The sequence below is a fragment of the Rhinatrema bivittatum genome, chromosome 1, assembly GCF_901001135.1.
Source record: "Rhinatrema bivittatum chromosome 1, aRhiBiv1.1, whole genome shotgun sequence".
Lineage (NCBI taxonomy): Eukaryota > Metazoa > Chordata > Amphibia > Gymnophiona > Rhinatrematidae > Rhinatrema > Rhinatrema bivittatum.
This window is the reverse complement of record NC_042615.1, coordinates 680825211-680841641: the sequence shown is the minus strand read 5'-3', so window position 1 is coordinate 680841641 and position 16431 is coordinate 680825211. Positions and strand designations below refer to the sequence as shown.

The 16431-nt window shown below is 42.2% G+C and overlaps 1 protein-coding gene across 4 annotated transcripts in view; it reads right to left on the bottom strand.

Moving 5' to 3' along the window:
- ANKRD34B (ankyrin repeat domain 34B) overlaps window positions 1-16431 on the bottom strand; it is a 60274-nt gene that overhangs the window by 40805 nt on the left and 3038 nt on the right. For 2 of the 4 annotated variants that reach the window (XM_029574226.1, XM_029574198.1), the window contains exons 2-3: window positions 9064-9171; window positions 5704-5970 (exon numbers count right to left, since the gene is read on the bottom strand). The gene's annotated coding sequence lies outside the window, so the exon portion shown is untranslated. Of the gene's footprint in view, window positions 1-5703; window positions 5971-9063; window positions 9172-16431 lie in introns of those variants that run through there. The other 2 variants (XM_029574207.1, XM_029574217.1) reach the window with 2 other exon arrangements.

Genomic DNA, 16431 nt, shown 5'->3' with positions numbered 1-16431 from the left:
CCTGAGGCCAGGTGGTGCAAAGGCTCTCACAAGGCTCCTACTCCTTAAAATGCAAAAGTCCGAAATATTCCCAGAGGGAAAATTCTAACCAGCCAGGGAGTGGACTGCATAAGGAAAAAAAACTTCTCCTGACCCTGGTCAGTCTCCTCAGGCAGGGTTTGCCTGGTTCCTCTGACTGGGCTGAAAAATCAACTCAGAAAACGCTCCTCTCTACCTCCTACCTGCTAGCAAACCATAAGGGACTGCCTCTAGAACCTCTGGATTGAGCTGCTTAAAAAACCCTCTCTAGGGAGATGACCATTCCGGACTCCTCAAAGGAAGGGGCTGCATTTGCATGGTAACCTCCCCCATTCACTAATCTGATCTTCACTAGCTGTACAAAGGGTTCACCCAGACATTAATGGTAACAGAACTAGCTGTCTGTTACATGTAATTTTAATTTGAAAGCTAAAAATAAAATAAAAAAAACAAACAAGAAATGAATCAACTGGAAGGGTGTCCAAACTTTTGCACATGCCATATTCACTTTTTTAATTATTTTAAATCTGTAAAATCAAATAAATTGTAATTTTGATTTAAAATTTGCACAATGTAGAGGCTGTATCAGCTTTTGTTCATTTAGGGGCAGATTTTAAAAGCCCTGCGCGCGTAAATCCAGCCAGATGTACGCACGCAGGGGACTTGCGCGCCTATGTTGCATAGGCTGCCGGCGCACGCAAAGCCCCGGGACGCGCGTAAGTCCCGGGGCTTTGCTTGGAGGGAATTCGGGGGCATGGACAAAGCCTCCGAACCAGCCCCTAGGTCGGTGAATGGCACGCTGGCAGCTGGCCGGGGCAGGCGTAACTTTGTGAACAAAGGTGGGGGGGGGCTGGAAAAAAAGTTCCCTTCGAGGCCGCTCCAAAATCGGAGGCAGGCTGCTCGGCTTGGCACACGCAGGTTGCACAATTGTGCACCCCTCTGCGCGCGCTGACCCTAGATTTTATAACATGCGTGCAGCAGCACGCGCATGTTATAAAATCAGGTCTAGATTTGTTCACGCTGGGTTGAGTGAACAAATCTACGCCCGCGCATAACTTTAAAAATCTACCCCAATTTGATCAAGGATGCCTAAACTTTTGCACACAATTGTAAATGGTGTCTTGGTAATTCACTAGAAGGAGGTTTTGTTTTTTTTTGGGGGGGGGGAATTCTGAGAAGTTGGAGACTGACATCAAAGTGATTTGGTGAGAGGCAGCCATGGTTTGTGGCTCTTACTGGGCACCAGAAGGGGAAAGGGCTGTTTTCCTCTCTTTTCCATTTCTAAGGTGGAAGAGTATTCCATGGGTGTCCTTTTGTGTTCAGATTCAAGAAGTGGTTCCTGATTGTAAGAGTGAAGGAAGAAGGGAAGGTCTTGCTAAGGAGCTAGGGCAACCAGGTAGAGTGTTACGGTACCATACTTTGTGTTGGAGAAGAGAATTTTCCTGGACTCCAGAGGTTACACTTTGGAGAATTAAGGGGGATCCTCAAAGTCCAGGTCTGTTGATCTGAGGACTTATCCTTCTTCTTTTTGTGACTGTGTTTGATCTATTTTTGGTATCTGCTACCATTACAAGAACCAGTGCAGCATTACCATCTGTTTTTCCTGTTCTGTGTACTTTGGACTGCGTTTATTTTTGTACCTGCTAGATGTATTTTTTTATGCAGTAAAGTCTCTTTTGTTTGGGACATAACACTTAGTGTGAGAATTGTTTTTTTAATTTATTTATTTTTGTGTGATCCTCTTTAGGTACATTTTAAACCTGTCTAATCACAGAATCTGTGTATCAAATGCTGCAATCAGTGTGTCAGTGCTCAGCAGGTGATCCCTTTGTAAAAAAAAAAAAACAAGGGGGGGGGGTGTTACATATATAAATCACATGATTTTACTTAATTCTGCATATACAAGGATATTTCAATGAGAACTCAGTTCCAATACAAAGTACAGGGCCTCCTGTCTGAAATTCAAAATCGATTTGCATCTGGTCTGAGTTAATCATGAAACATTCAGATACAGTCTTATTATTTGTCCCAAAATATTATATATATTTCTTTTTAAAAACAAGACAAAAAAACAAAACAAAAAACTTTACGCGCCCAGTCTCTGTCAAAACAATTATCAATAAAAGGAAAATAAATCCCTGGGTAGTTGTAAGTGAAGTTTCGTGGCCTCAGATCTCAGCCCTGGTTCTGACTGAGCTGGAAGTACAAAGGGGTAGGAAGAAACTTCTGGATCAAGAAATGAAATTCCCGAGCTTTGCTTGCCAGCCCCACCCTTCCCACCTGTACCCCCTTTCACCCACCTCGGAAGAGGGCAGCTTTCAGCTGCCGATTTTATTCGGTGCATTGCTTAGTTACCCGGGTAAAAATCCTTTGTATGTTGCCCTCTAATGGGTATTGGGTAGTTACAAAGTCCGCGGGTACTTTCAACCATGACCTCTGCACTAGTTCTGATAGGGAGACTGCGAGCACAAACTGCCTCGGGGGGGGGGGGGAGCAGCCCCGACATTTACACCAGATTTTACTGCTGATAACTATTCCCCAGAGCAAAACGGCATGCACAGTTCTGAAAAATGCAGAGCTGCATGCGTCGTTGCCTCCCCGACCCCCAGAAATGCCTCCACACTATCTTCTACAAACACGTGTGTAATTTTACCTGCACCGAGGGAGGGTGACTTTTAAACAGCGAACTCACCCAACTTCCGAAACCTGCCCTGTAAATAACCGCATTTTGTACCGAGATGCACACGCATATGAATCCCGGTGCTTGCCGAAATATAAAAAACAGAAACGTTTCTTAATTTACAGAAGTATTCAATTAAGATCTCAAATGTTTTATTTCAAAATAAATTCCAACACGGGCATATTTAAAATTAAACTCTGAATAATTGATAATTTTATAATTACCAAATCATCTTATATTTGAATGTTGTGATTAAAAAAGAAAACCCTCTCCAATTACTGTTACTAAATTGGTCTAATCAATCTGGTATAGGCCTGCACTTGCAAGGAAGATACACATAGGTGGTTTTTATTTTTGCTTTTTTTGTGTCGTGTTGAGGGTTTTCACCAGTTCGGCTTTCTGTTGCCGGTGTTAAGGGACCGGTCCGGTTCTTGTCGGATACTCTAATTCCCACTGCTACAAGGGCGAGCACCTATAAAAGGTCTCAAGTGGGGGGGGGGGGGGGGGGGGGGGGAGGGGGAGAAAATGTCAAATTGGCCATAGTGGGGCAGACTCTGCGCTAATTCTCAAAAAGGAAAGTAATGGGAATGCAGTTTTCCAGTGAAATCGGCTGCAAGTACAAACAGTGCCTATAGAATTCTACACCTCCTTTCCATGTGGGTAGTTTTCACTTGGAAAACAGTGTACACAGATTTAAAAATACAATCTACCTCGCATGGGTTCTTTTCCCCCACTGGACCTAAACATGTCGCCCCCCCAGTCCCCACACAGGGAAGCCTCTTCATAATGCAGCTGAAAGCTGGAGTGCTGCGTGGGAGACCGCACCTGCTTTTAGCCACACTGAGGGAAGGCAATCTTCAGGCAGCCGATCTACGCAGGTAAAAAAAAAAAAAAAAAAAGCATTTTACCCAAGAAGATGTGTTTGAAAACTGTCTTCTAAAAGCTTCAGGGCTTTTTACTAATAGGTGGTAAACCTAAAAAAAGACTGATCCAGTGTGTGTCTGGAAAGCTAGGTCCTCTGAGGAAATGAACGAGTGTCGGGGTCAATTTATTTATTTGAAAATTCTTTTATTCCACCTAACATAATACAGTCGTTCAGGGCAGATCACAGACCGAAAAACACAAGCAAAACTCATCCAAAAACTTAACGTAACTGACTCTTAAAACCAAAATAAAATTAGACTGCACTGAAGGCTTGAACAAAATAATAAGCCTTCACTTCCTTCCTGAAGGCCTTACATTCTGATGTTTGTCTCACTTCCAAGGAGAGGGAGCCCCAGATGGCTGGGCCAACAGAACAAAATTTGCTTACGCGTTTCTTTCAGGTCCACCCTTTTAAAAGAAGGTGTTCTGGGGCTTCTTTCAGGATGTAGTACAATTTATAATAAAGAGAACTTTATGGAAGAGCTCCCTGAGATTTGCTTGTATGCTACTTTCTGAAGGGAAGAAAGCTTATGAGATCACTTGATCCATATGTAGGACCCCACTGAGATCCCTATTAAGGCGTGGGCCTTGTAGAAAGGCTATGCATTCAGGGAAGGAGAGAGGAATAGACCACCTATGCCAGAGCATTCTCATGTGAGACTGCTGCAATGGTTGTTTCCTGTTTTTATATAGGACTGAGACCCGGGGGGGGGGAAAGAGTCTCAGTCCTACTGGAATTTTGCTCAATCTAGGTTTTCCTTGTACAGTGCTGTATGCATGTTCAGCACTACAGAAAAAAAAAAAAAAAAGTCATAATAAAACTCACACTGTCCTGCACTCTTATATAGGGCCTGATATACTAAGACTTTTCTCCCATTCTGTGTCTTTGGGGACAAAAAGAGCTCAGTAAATCAGGTCCATTGTTTAAGCACCGTAAGGAAAGACTGATGTTGATGTAAAACGGGCAAATAGCAGAGAAGGCAGGGACAGCAGTCCACTTTAACATACCCCTCTGGTGAAAAACGTTACTGTGTAAAACTAAGACCTTTACTTTCACTGTATGTAGGTGTTTTTGCAAATTTCCTTCTCAAATCTATTCACTAACTAAAAATTAGTTAGTTACAGGACACCTACTCATTTACTACACAAAGACAATGAAAGCTGAAGCTCAGTACATGCTGTGTACTTTCAGCCACCAGTGTTTTCATGCCATAACATGGTCACTAGCTCATGACGTCAGCTAGTTGTCTGATTATGTCACCCATGAAAAGATCACATCCGGAGCACTGCAGTCCATTTTAACTCAGTAATTGAGTGTGTAAGATGGCGATCATTAAGATGAGCAGATTTAAGCTGTGAATCGCAGAGCGGTCACAGACAACCTAAAGCTCTCACTTTTACCACATGCCTTTAATGATTATCATTAGAGGGACACTTAAGGGCCTATGCAATAAATGTTATTATTGGAAACAATGAGGGAGGGCTTTTCATGGCAGCTTGCACAGCTTATACTATTTGGATCAGTGACAGCTGTTGCTGATTGAACTATGCTGCCTGCCACTGGGCACACTGGTTTTGTACTGCTGTTTGTAGTTGTCCCTCTGCAAAGGTCTGTAATATTCACTCCATTTTGGCTTAATGTGTTGGGGCAGCAGAGACTTCTCTCGAGAGAGGGCTGCTGCCCTGTTCAGGAACACAAAACTCCCTTTGTATCTTGGGAAAGGGAGGAAAAGGGGAAAAAAAACCCCCTAATCTGTCCAGCTCTAATTGACTACATGTCCCTGTAAGTGTGGGGCTAGCTCCCTTAGCCCACTCTGCTTAACCTCCAGGCTGCTATTGCAGCCAAGCCCCTCATGAAAAACTCCTTTCTTTTTTTTTTCTTTTAGGGGTGGGTCTCCAGTCTGTGCTGTGGCTTAGACTAGAAATCCTGTTACTGCTACCATATGTAACACCATGGGAGTGGCCCTTGGCTTGCTGGAGTACAGAGCAGTTTGGACTCTGGCTTTCTTGGGAAAAAAAATCCTTTATTATTTTTTTATTATTCATACAACCAAAGCAGAAAAAAAATATACAGTACTTACCTCAGCAGCTTTTAAAGAAAATTCATACTAGTCAAGCATAAGTAGTCCTGGCATATTCTCTGCTTGCTTTTCCTGTCTGGGGCCTCCTTGTTCCCTCCTGGGCTGCTCACTAAATCCCCAGCTGTGCGAAATGTCCTAGGACCAAGATTCCCCTTTGGGTTGCGCCTTAAGGTAGACCGGGCCAAATACATTGTGCTGGTTCCTTAAGGCAGGGCTGGATTTAAGATGACGGCATCCACAGGCAGGAAAACATGTTTTCTCCTTCCCCTGGAAAGCAGACAGCAGTGGAGGGGGAAACCCAATTTTTAGGCACTTTCAGAATTTGGCACCCAAGGCATGTGTGTATGTTGCCTAGGCCTAAATCCAACCCAGCCTTAAGGACATTCTATCAACATTCCATTCTTAATCAGTAAAAGTTGGAAATCATTTCAACCTCCAGTGTGATCATTAGTGCTGTTTACAACAGACTTTAGTATTTGCTCCATAAGCAAACCACATCAAGCAGCACCTGTGTGAATTCTCAATAAGGCTCATCACCCATTAAAAATGTTGTAGCAGTAAATGTTTTATGGGTTGGGGATAACTGCACAAAGCGGCATTTGCTACCCTTAAGAGAAACATGGGGGTAACCTGCATGGCATGGCAGATACTCCCATAAGACAATTGCTGGGCAGACTGGATGGATCATTTCATCCTTTTCTGCCGTCATTACTATGTTGCTATGTTAAGACTTGCTCAGGAAGAATATCTTCTCCCGTCAGTGAATTCTGAATTTTCAGATTGGCTTACCATCAGAAGAGAACTTTTAACATCCTAAACATTTAATTGAGGTATGATCTCTAGTCCTGGGATGGGACACTAGCCTAGGGATTATTACATATGTAAAGGAGAATGGCCTTTTACACTGCCTATAATCATATACAATTTAGAAGTAAAGAGCATACAATCACATCCAAATAAAAAACAAAATCCAGGGCTTTGCAGTAAAAAGAAAAAATCCTTAAAAGGTGTTCATGAAGTAGAAAACTAACAAGAACCAGCACATGTAACCCGAACACCCACCCAATTAGCCTCGCACAACCCACACCTTTAAACATGGAGCTCTCTGCAGACGTAAGGAATCTAGGAGCATGGCTCGACAACCAACTTAACCTAAAAAAATTCATAAACACAACCACCAGGGATTGCTTCTTTAAACTACAGGTCCTAAAGAAACTAAAGCCACTCCTTCACTTCAATGACTTTCGCCTCGTTCTCCAATCCATTATTTTTTCGAAACTTGATTACTGCAACTCAATCTTACTTGGACTCCCCGCCAACAGCATCAAACCTTTACAGATGGTACAAAACACCGCAGCCAGAATCCTAACTAACACTAATAGAAGAGACCATATTACCCCCATCTTGAGCAACCTCCACTGGCTACCCATCAAGCAGAGAATCCTATATAAAACCTTAACTATTATTCATAAAGCAATTCATAACATCGCACCTGTATCTCTACAAACTCAACTACGTCTACACTTACCCTCCAGACCCATCAGAAGCGCCTACAAAGGCACATTAGTCGCAGCTCCAACCAAATCAACTCTAAGAAAAAGAGCACTCTCAACTGCTGGACCACACCAATGGAATGCGCTCCCACCAGTCCTACGACTCGAACCTAGTCTACCAGAGTTCAAAAAACGGTTAAAAACCTGGCTCTTCAGTCAAGCCTTTCAATTCCCAGAGGGTAAATAGGCACCTCAGCATAACTCTCAGTTCCAACCATTGCAGGTTGACATTAACACCTTGCACTTAATTACATATATGTACCTGCTTATTCGTTATGTTTATTTAACAGTCATTATTTACATACTATATAACAGTACATTTGCAGATTATCTTCACTACTAAAGTTCCTTGTAAAAAGTTGTACACACACATTCTATTCCAAAACACTAATAATGTTAATTGCCATTTGCTAAATGTTATTTTTACCTTCAATGTTCCTTGTAATAATGTTTAATGGTTGATTGTTATTGTTCAATGTTTAATGTTCTATGTACAAAACCCCGGTCTAACCTCCCAGACCAGGGCAACCTTTTCGTTACTTGTAAACCGGAATGATTTGTATTGCATACAGGAATTCCGGTATATAAAAATTAAAAATAAATAAATAAATAAAATGTTTTCCTACCATGACTAGAAAATCAATTAAAAAAAACAAAACAAACTAGCATTAAAAATTATGCTAAGGTTGCAAGGTGTTGCCATCCCAATGTACATTTGATGACGAAGCAACTCCAAAACACAAGTCATATCTTCTTTTGTCCTTCTAATAGGAGCACTTTATGACTATATCTGATCCTGTTTATACATTTGTTAATAATGAAATACATATTGTGTATTCATGGATTGGTTGGCAGTGACAGAGTTTGATGGAATGCATGCGATTTATAGGTGAATATCCTGCCATCGCTATTGGAAGGATATAGCTCACGGATCATGAAAGGACCTCATTTATTTTTCCTTGGTTTTCAAACATCTAAATAGGCAGTGATCTCATTAGTATGCAACTATTTTTAAGGGTGGGCAAAGTGGTGGGTAAATGTATTATTTTCACATTTAAAATAAGGCTTTAAAACAGAATGAGAAAATAAATCTATTAAGCAACAAGAAGTTTCACACAGATCTAATACTTTCTGGGACACATATGCCCACCTGCGCATTTGGATTTAAATAAAAACTCTCTCAGATTATCCTCAGACCTCCTAATATGAACCGAAAATCTGGTGTGGATGTAGCACTAAACACAAAAACTATTAGGGACACACATACACATATCAGACACGTGTGCACGCACAGACATGGCAATCTCATATGTCTGCTTTACTTCCTTTGAAAAGTAGATTAAAAAACAGATTGAAGGATAGCATGCTCAATCAAAAAGTTGTCAAAACTGTATATTAGATTTGACTGCTTAGTCCGCCTGATTTGGAAGAATACCTTTGTTTGCAAGTGATGTTATACGTTATACCTCACATTAATATAAAGCAATTTCCCAGTCTTTTCATGACCAAGGCATACCTACATTAAGAAAATAAAATATTGCCTGGCACACCAGCCATGATAGGGTAGGCCATGCGGACACAGGCAGGATTCATATGAGTCAAAAGAGAAGCACTGAAATCCTCACCAGTTTCTCTTCCAAATTTTAAAACGAAGGGAGAGAGGGAGTGGAAACAGATATAGAGTCATCACAATGGGAAAGTTCTCTCTGTATCAAAATGCAGGAGACGGGGGGGGGGGGGGGGGGGGGGGGGGGGGAGGGTAAAAGGAGAGGTTGGTGTGATGCATGCGGCCGGCTTGATTAGTTACCTTGGCCACTGCATGTGGCTGTCAGAGTTCCTCCACAGCTGCTGCTCCCAACACTGCTATAAAGCTATCAAGGCAGCAGAATTTCACCTTTTCTCAGATGTTTTCCCTCTGAAATTAAAAATATGTATCAGGCATGTACTGTATATTTTTTAAAAAGCTTCTTTTTATGTCAGCTGGAGACTGGCCAAAGAATTTGCAGTCACGAATTACAGTTCAGATCCCACCTCTATTCCAAGGCTATTTGGGGTTTATTACATTATAGTTCCTAATGAAAAATAAATCCAGTCCAGCAAAGTCAGGGAAAATATTACAGAGTATATCAGAGATGTTTACGTAGAAAACTTTAAAAGATTTTGGATTTGAATTTTGGAGGTAGCTTGCAATTTTTTATTGGTAATTCAAGGCGAGTTACATTCAGATACAGTAGGCATTTATCTGTCCCCAGAAGACTCACAATCCAAGGGCCCTATTTACTGAGAGGTCCATATTCAAATGCATTTAGCAGATTACCAAGAATTTGGCCACTTATCTGGCTAAATTCTAGTATTTATCCTGCTAGAGTTTGGCCAGGTAAATCAGGGGCATTCCAGGGATGGTACAGAGGCATTCTGGGAGGATATGAGTAAGCTGGATATTTTATCTGCTGCTGTAATCACTATGGGGGTCATTTTTCAAATTGCGTTAGGGCCCTAACGCCCACGATAATGTAATAACGCATGCATTATTTATTGCAGCATGCGCTGCTTATATAAATCTGCAAAATGTATTCAGATGGGCGGATTTTGGGAGGAGTAAATGAAAATGAAATGTAGTAACTCTGTATGCAATAGCACAACACATGCGTTATACAAGCTATCGCATGGCAATAATGCTGGAAATAACTACACCTTTTTACGTACCGTTATGACCTGTAATAGCTGTGTGTTATGCCCAAAATTGGATTTTTTGCAAATTCTGTTAGAGAGAGAGAGAGAGAGAGAGAGAGAAAGAGAGAAAGAAAGAGACTGCCTCTCAGAGCAGCTCACCAAAAATAAGGAAATACCTATCTTTAAATTTAACACACATTATGAGTCCTGGATAATATTGGTTATGGTGATTTTGATATTGTAGTGTTTTGTACAGAAAGGTCAGGATGCCCTATGTAAGCTCTTTAAAATTTTCAATAGAGTCCATGCAAAATATCTTACTTTCTGTAGGTACTTGAAATAAATAGCTATAATCTCCAGGGGAGGAGCACAGAAAAATCAGAAGTGTGTGTGTTTTCTGACTGACAAATACCCAACATTCTATTTGCTTGTTAAGTTAATTAACTTAATTGGTTTTAGGGTATTTTTAATTGTATATTTTGGCCCAGCAATCTCCTCCTGCTCCTTTGGGCTTCCAGCTCAATTAGAACCAGCCTCTGTTAGGCAACAGTACCATGAGCCTTCATTTGCAAACACCTGGGACATTCTGCCCATTTTCTACAACCTTCCGGAGACCACAGTTTCCTCTGGAATCTGGCACACATGCATACAGAGTCCAGCCAGTGGGTGTCATCCTTGAGCAACAATTAGAACTCCCTCCCTGCCAGGGTCTATGAACACTGCCTCTGCAGCATTCCCAGCCCTAGGTGGCCGGTGGAGCAAAAGCCAGGCCTAGGAATCATGCCCAGGTCCTCCTGCTTGGCAGTGCACAGTACATGCCACTGAGTTACAAGGTCAGCCCCTTAAGCTAATTGTATGGACCACTGAAGTACACAAAATATTCATCAAATTTTTATAACCGTTTTTAAATTGAACTAATGATTTATTTTATCAGAAAGGAAAGACAGCCAATGCACACAGAAATCATCGGGCAGCACGTTGCAGAGTTGTCTCTCAGTCGGTTTTTGTATACTGAGTATGCATGGGTATTTACGCTTTAACATTAGTTCGAGAACTCTCTTCAGTTGATAACAAAGCTAGTTGAAGTAGTAGTAGAGGTTGCTATCCAAGGAGGAGGAGGATGGGTTTTGCATAGCTAATTCATCCTGCTAGCTAAGTAAAACACCATTTAGCAAAACTTGCTTTTTCTCCATCTGTAAACAGGCTGAATTAGCCATGCTACATGGGGAGTCCCAAGCTGAGGGTTGCTATTAAAAGTGGTGCTTTGTTTCAATCTTTCGATTTTCCTGCAACTAAAGTTTTTGCAACCTGAGCTCCCCCGTGGATGGCCAACTAGGAGGATGTTGCATGCCTGAGGACTGTGGTTCCTACCACGGTGTCAGGCATGTCAGCTGTATTAAGGCAGTAGTGCGATGTGAAGGTATACATTGATGACCAGGTCACCGCTCTGCAAATGTCCTCATTCAAAACATTATTTAAATGTACTAATGATGCAACTGTTACTCAAACTTGGTGTGCCTTTATGTTGTCTGGCAAATGTAGTGATTGCATAGCGTAACAATGTCTAATGGATGCCGTTATCCAGTTAGATAATGTCCTCTTAGATACTGGAGCACCCAGTCTATTTGGATTGTAGGAAATGAATAGTTGCAAACTCTTCCTATGAGCCTGTGTCCGTCATTTGTAGTACGCCAGTTCCTCCCTTTCATCCCTGGGTGACTTTGAGAATATCAAAAGCAAGATGTTCTGGTTCAAATGGAATGACAATACAATTTTTGGTAAGAACTTTGGATGAGGATGGAGGGAGACTTTGTCATAGAAGAATTGGAGATAAGATGAGAAATGTTCCAGGGTCTGGATCTTACATATTTTTTGAGCTGAGGTAATTGCCACTGAGAAGAGGACTTTCCAGGTGAGGAATCTTAAAGATGCTGACTCCAGCGGTTCGAAGGGAGTCTTTATTAAGATCGCCAGAACTATGTTTATATCCACGGAATGGGGGGGGGGGGGGGGGGTCGCTTTAGCGGTGGATGTAGGTGTAGAAGACTCCTCATGAATCTAGAAATCAATGGATGTGAGGAGATAGATACTCCATCTTCTTGTTGATGGTATGTTGCTATGACACTTATATGCACTCTGACCAATGTGGTTGCAAGTCCTGTGTTTGAGAGGTAATGTAGATAAGAAAGTAAGTGTTGAGGGTTAAAGGTATGTTGAGCACACCAAGTGGAATAGCAATGACATTTGAAGATATAGTTTTGTCTGGTGGACAGTTTCCGTGCTGAGAGAAGGATATATTGAATTTGCTCGGGGAGATTCCAGTGCGCTATAGTCATGCGTTCAACATCCATGCTGTTAAATTCAGAGTGGAGTGCAAAGGATAGAGGAGGCTCCCTTCTTTCTGTCTTAGGAGGCTCGGGTTACTTACGAGTCTTTGCGGAGGGGAGTGTGAGTACTGCATGAGATACGCATACAATGGCGGCCTGGGCCAAGCTGGGGCTATCAAAATCATCTTGGCTTGGTCTTGCATGCATATTTTAACTGTCTTGGAGATTAGTGGTATGAGGGGAAATGCATATAGTAGCCCCCTTCTTCATGATAGTAGGAATGCATCTGGAGCTTCACAGTGAGGAGATGGATGGATGGAGCAGAACTTGTGAACCTTTTTGTTCTGTTCTATCACAAGAAGGTCTATCCATTGTTGGCCCCACCTGCTGAAAAGTGCATTTGCCACAGACCTGTGGCTGGAATATCCTGCTGAGGTGATCTGTCTCTACATTTGTGATCTCTGGCAAATATGTGGCTTGAAGATGGATGCTTGCTTTGGAGGCCCAGTCCCAGTTGGCCAGGGCTTCTTCACATAGAGTTTGCAACTCCATATCTCCTTATTTGTTCATGTAAAACATTGCTACCTTGTTGTCCATGTGGATCATTAATGAAATGCCCTGGAGGAGGTGCTGGAAATCTATAAGGGCATTTTGCATAGCTTAGAGCTCAAGAAGATTTATAGATTGGTTTTATTCTTCCTGATTGCAAAGACCTTGAGTTTTGTAATACAGAGGATGAGCTCCCCATTTTTTTGTAAAAGCATTGGTTGTCAATATCATCTGGTGTGGATGCGGGTGTAAAAGGGCACCAATTTTCAATACAGTTGGCTGTAGCCACCATTTTATTTCCTGAGTCATGGCATGTGTCAATTTTGTTTTGGTTGACAAAGGTAGAAGATATTGTTACCATTGACTCTTGAGCCCCACAATAAGTGGTGCATATGCAGCCTCGTTAAAGAAACTACGTGAACAGCTGCAGCCATATCATCCAAGAACACTAGGACATGCCAAACTGGTATCTTTCTGCGCTGGAGACATCTGTTTGCTATTCTGCAAAGCTTGAGGGCTCATTCGTGAGGGAGATATGCTCTCAGTTCAACTATTTGTGCTTCTATGAATTGTATCCACTGTGAGGGAAGGAGCATGGATTTCTCATAAATAATTAAAAATCCCAAAGTTTCCAGGCATTGTACTGTTTGCTCTGTATGAGATCGAAGAGTTTCCTTGTTTGGTGCCACTATTATCCAGTCATCCAGGTATGGGAATAGAAGTAGATGTGCCAAGGCCACAGCTAAGCATTTTGTGAAGACTCTTGGGGGAGAGGATAGTCCAAATGGGAGGGCTTTGTATTGGTAATGTAGATGTCCCACTTCAGAAGCAAAGGTAATGCCATCATGAAGGGTGAATTGGAATGTGAGCATTTGCATCCTTGAGATTGATAGAGCACATCCAGTCATTGGGCTGGATGAAGGGCAATATTGTGTCCATGGATGTCATCTTGAATTTCTCTCGACACAGGTGTTTGTTCAGGGACTGTAGATCTAGAATAGGTTGAGGATCTCCCATCTTTTTGAGGATGAGAAAGTAATGAGAATAATATCTTTTGCTGCAATCCTAAATTAGAATGGATTGGATTGCTCTTTGGCAGAGTAATTTCTGTGTCTCCTGGTTTAGGAGACCCAGATGGTCCGGATTTGTAGGTTGTAATGCTAGATGAGGCAACATAGGTTGACATTGGAAACTGAGATGATATCCCTGTTGGACTATCTTAAGGACCTATTGGTCTGTGGTGATTTCTTTCCAAGCATAATGAAAATGTTGCACTCTACCCCTTACAGGTGTTAATGGCTGTGGCGATGATGTAGTTAAAAACCTTGTTGAGGTTTCGGGGCCAAGGGGTTGTGACTGTGGTTTCTGTGCGTGCGGATTTAAGGGTACCCCTGTTGAGGGGGTTCTTGTGTTTGTTGCGGGCTTTGCTGATAGTAAGTTGGGCAGTAGGGTTGGAAGGAGCAGAATTGTCTTTGGGGGTAATATGGGCATTTATATTACAGGTAGAAGTGGCGGCTGGTATCTCCCTGTTCACCTTGAGATGATAATGATTGAACCGCTGTATTCTGTTCCTTAATTTGTGTCACCATTTCTTTCAATTTATCCCCAAACAGGTGATCTCCTGATAATAAAAGATCTGCTAGCTTTTCATGCACATCCTCTATGATGTTACTCATTCTTAGCCATGCCATCCTTCTTGCACCTACTGATTCTGCAGAGGATCTTGCCGTGATGTTGAAGACCTCATATATTGAATGTAGGAGATGTCTATAACGTTCTTTGATGTCATGAAGCAATTAAGGGGAGGATGGTTCACCGGAGTCCAAGCGTATATAGGGATTCAAATTTTGGACACAATTGTGCAAGTATTTTGGTGCTGTTCTATTTTTGCAACCAACATGGTTCCCTGGAATACTTTTTCTCAAAGTCATCGCAGAGTTTAGGATCTCTTCCCAGTGCAGTATTAGAATGAAGTCTTGCCTTTTTTTTAATGCCGATTCAACCACTACTGAGTTGTGAGGAAGCTGAACTAGTCCACCTCCCAATGAGTTCTTCAACTTAAATTTTAAGTCTACCTTACAAGTCACTGTGGACCTTGAATAAGGTATTTCCCATTTCTTTAGGAGTACTGCATCCAACAGCTCATGGGATGGTAGAACTGAGGGTTCAGCCAGAACATCCAGGATCTTGATCAGACCAATTACCTCTGATCTAAGATCTGGTTCCTTTCGGACTTCTAGCTTTAGCGTAATTCCTAACTTTTCCACAAATCTGGAGTAGGTTAGATCCTCCGGAGGTAACATATGTTCTGGTTGTTCCTGTGGGGGAGTCAGATGGTAGCCCCATGGAACTACTGGGGAACTCCCCTGGAGAAGTATCTGAAGGCAGAAAAGGCAGCGGCGAGATAGGTGATGAATGCTCCCATGGACTTAGTAAAAGTGGCAGATCTTCCAGGCCTTCTGAAAAAGACAAAAACAGAGGAGGTAGTGGCAGTGCACCTGGCATTTCTTTTTCCTTGAGAGGAAGTATTGGATAGACTGGCAGGAGAGATGGAAGTGACATTTGTGGGACTAGGTTAGTGAAAAATCCCCTCACTATTTCGGTGATTTAATCCACAGTCTGATGTGAGGGTTGACCTGGGGACTCTAGTGGGGCGACCTCTTCAGGTACTAATATCTGCTATGGATCCAAACTTGGCAATGAGATGGGAATGACTGAGGTAATCAGATCAGGGGTCTGTAAATGGAAGCCTTATTACCATATATTGGATGCTAACATAGATCTTGGTAACATAGCCAGAAAAGGGAAGATGGGTACACCTGACGAATATAGCTAACTAGCCTGGGAAGAGGAACGGCAGCTCTTAAGATGTCCTGCGGCAGTTCTTTTTCTGAGTGTGAAGAACTTGCTCGGGAAGAAGGTCTTATGGAACAAGGTTTGGAACCTTCCCTGCTTCCATGTCTGGATTTTTGCTCCACTAGTGATTTCTTAATCTTTTTTGTTTTGGTGCCCTGTGTTGATGCTTGGAATGCCAATGATGCGCCGGGCTTCAGTAGCACACCGTGCACTGATCCTGTGCTCAACCTGCACTGTACATCATTAATGCACTGTGTGACTTTTTCTTTGACACCTGCTTTTTGCTATGAGCAAAGTGCATGGAAACCTTTTGCATCAAATGCACCATAGTAGGCCCAGTATGTTCCATACAACATTTTTTAGTGTGTTGGTCTGGCAGCATTGTGAGGGAAGCATGGTGCTTATCCCCATTCATGTTCTGGGTGCTGTCTGATGAAATATTACCTGCCCATTCCATTTGGAGGCTGCTTATCTTTTTGGTCCTCTGATGCTAGGCCCTTTGGACATGTGTCCGCAGTCTTTGTTTACCAGAAATCTGGGCTCAGGCAAATATAACAGCCGATGTGGCCATCAGAAATGGACATAATATGTCCACAGGCACAGTACTTGAAAACAGATGTAGGGCATGAAGCCATAGCGGCACTGAAAAATATTTTGGTTTTTTAAAATAGGAGAGAAACAACTGAAAGAGATGAGAGAGAGAGAGAGAAAGACAGAGCTCTTGCGTCTGTGCGAAGCACGGATGAAAAAAGACTGAAGAGCGTTCTGGA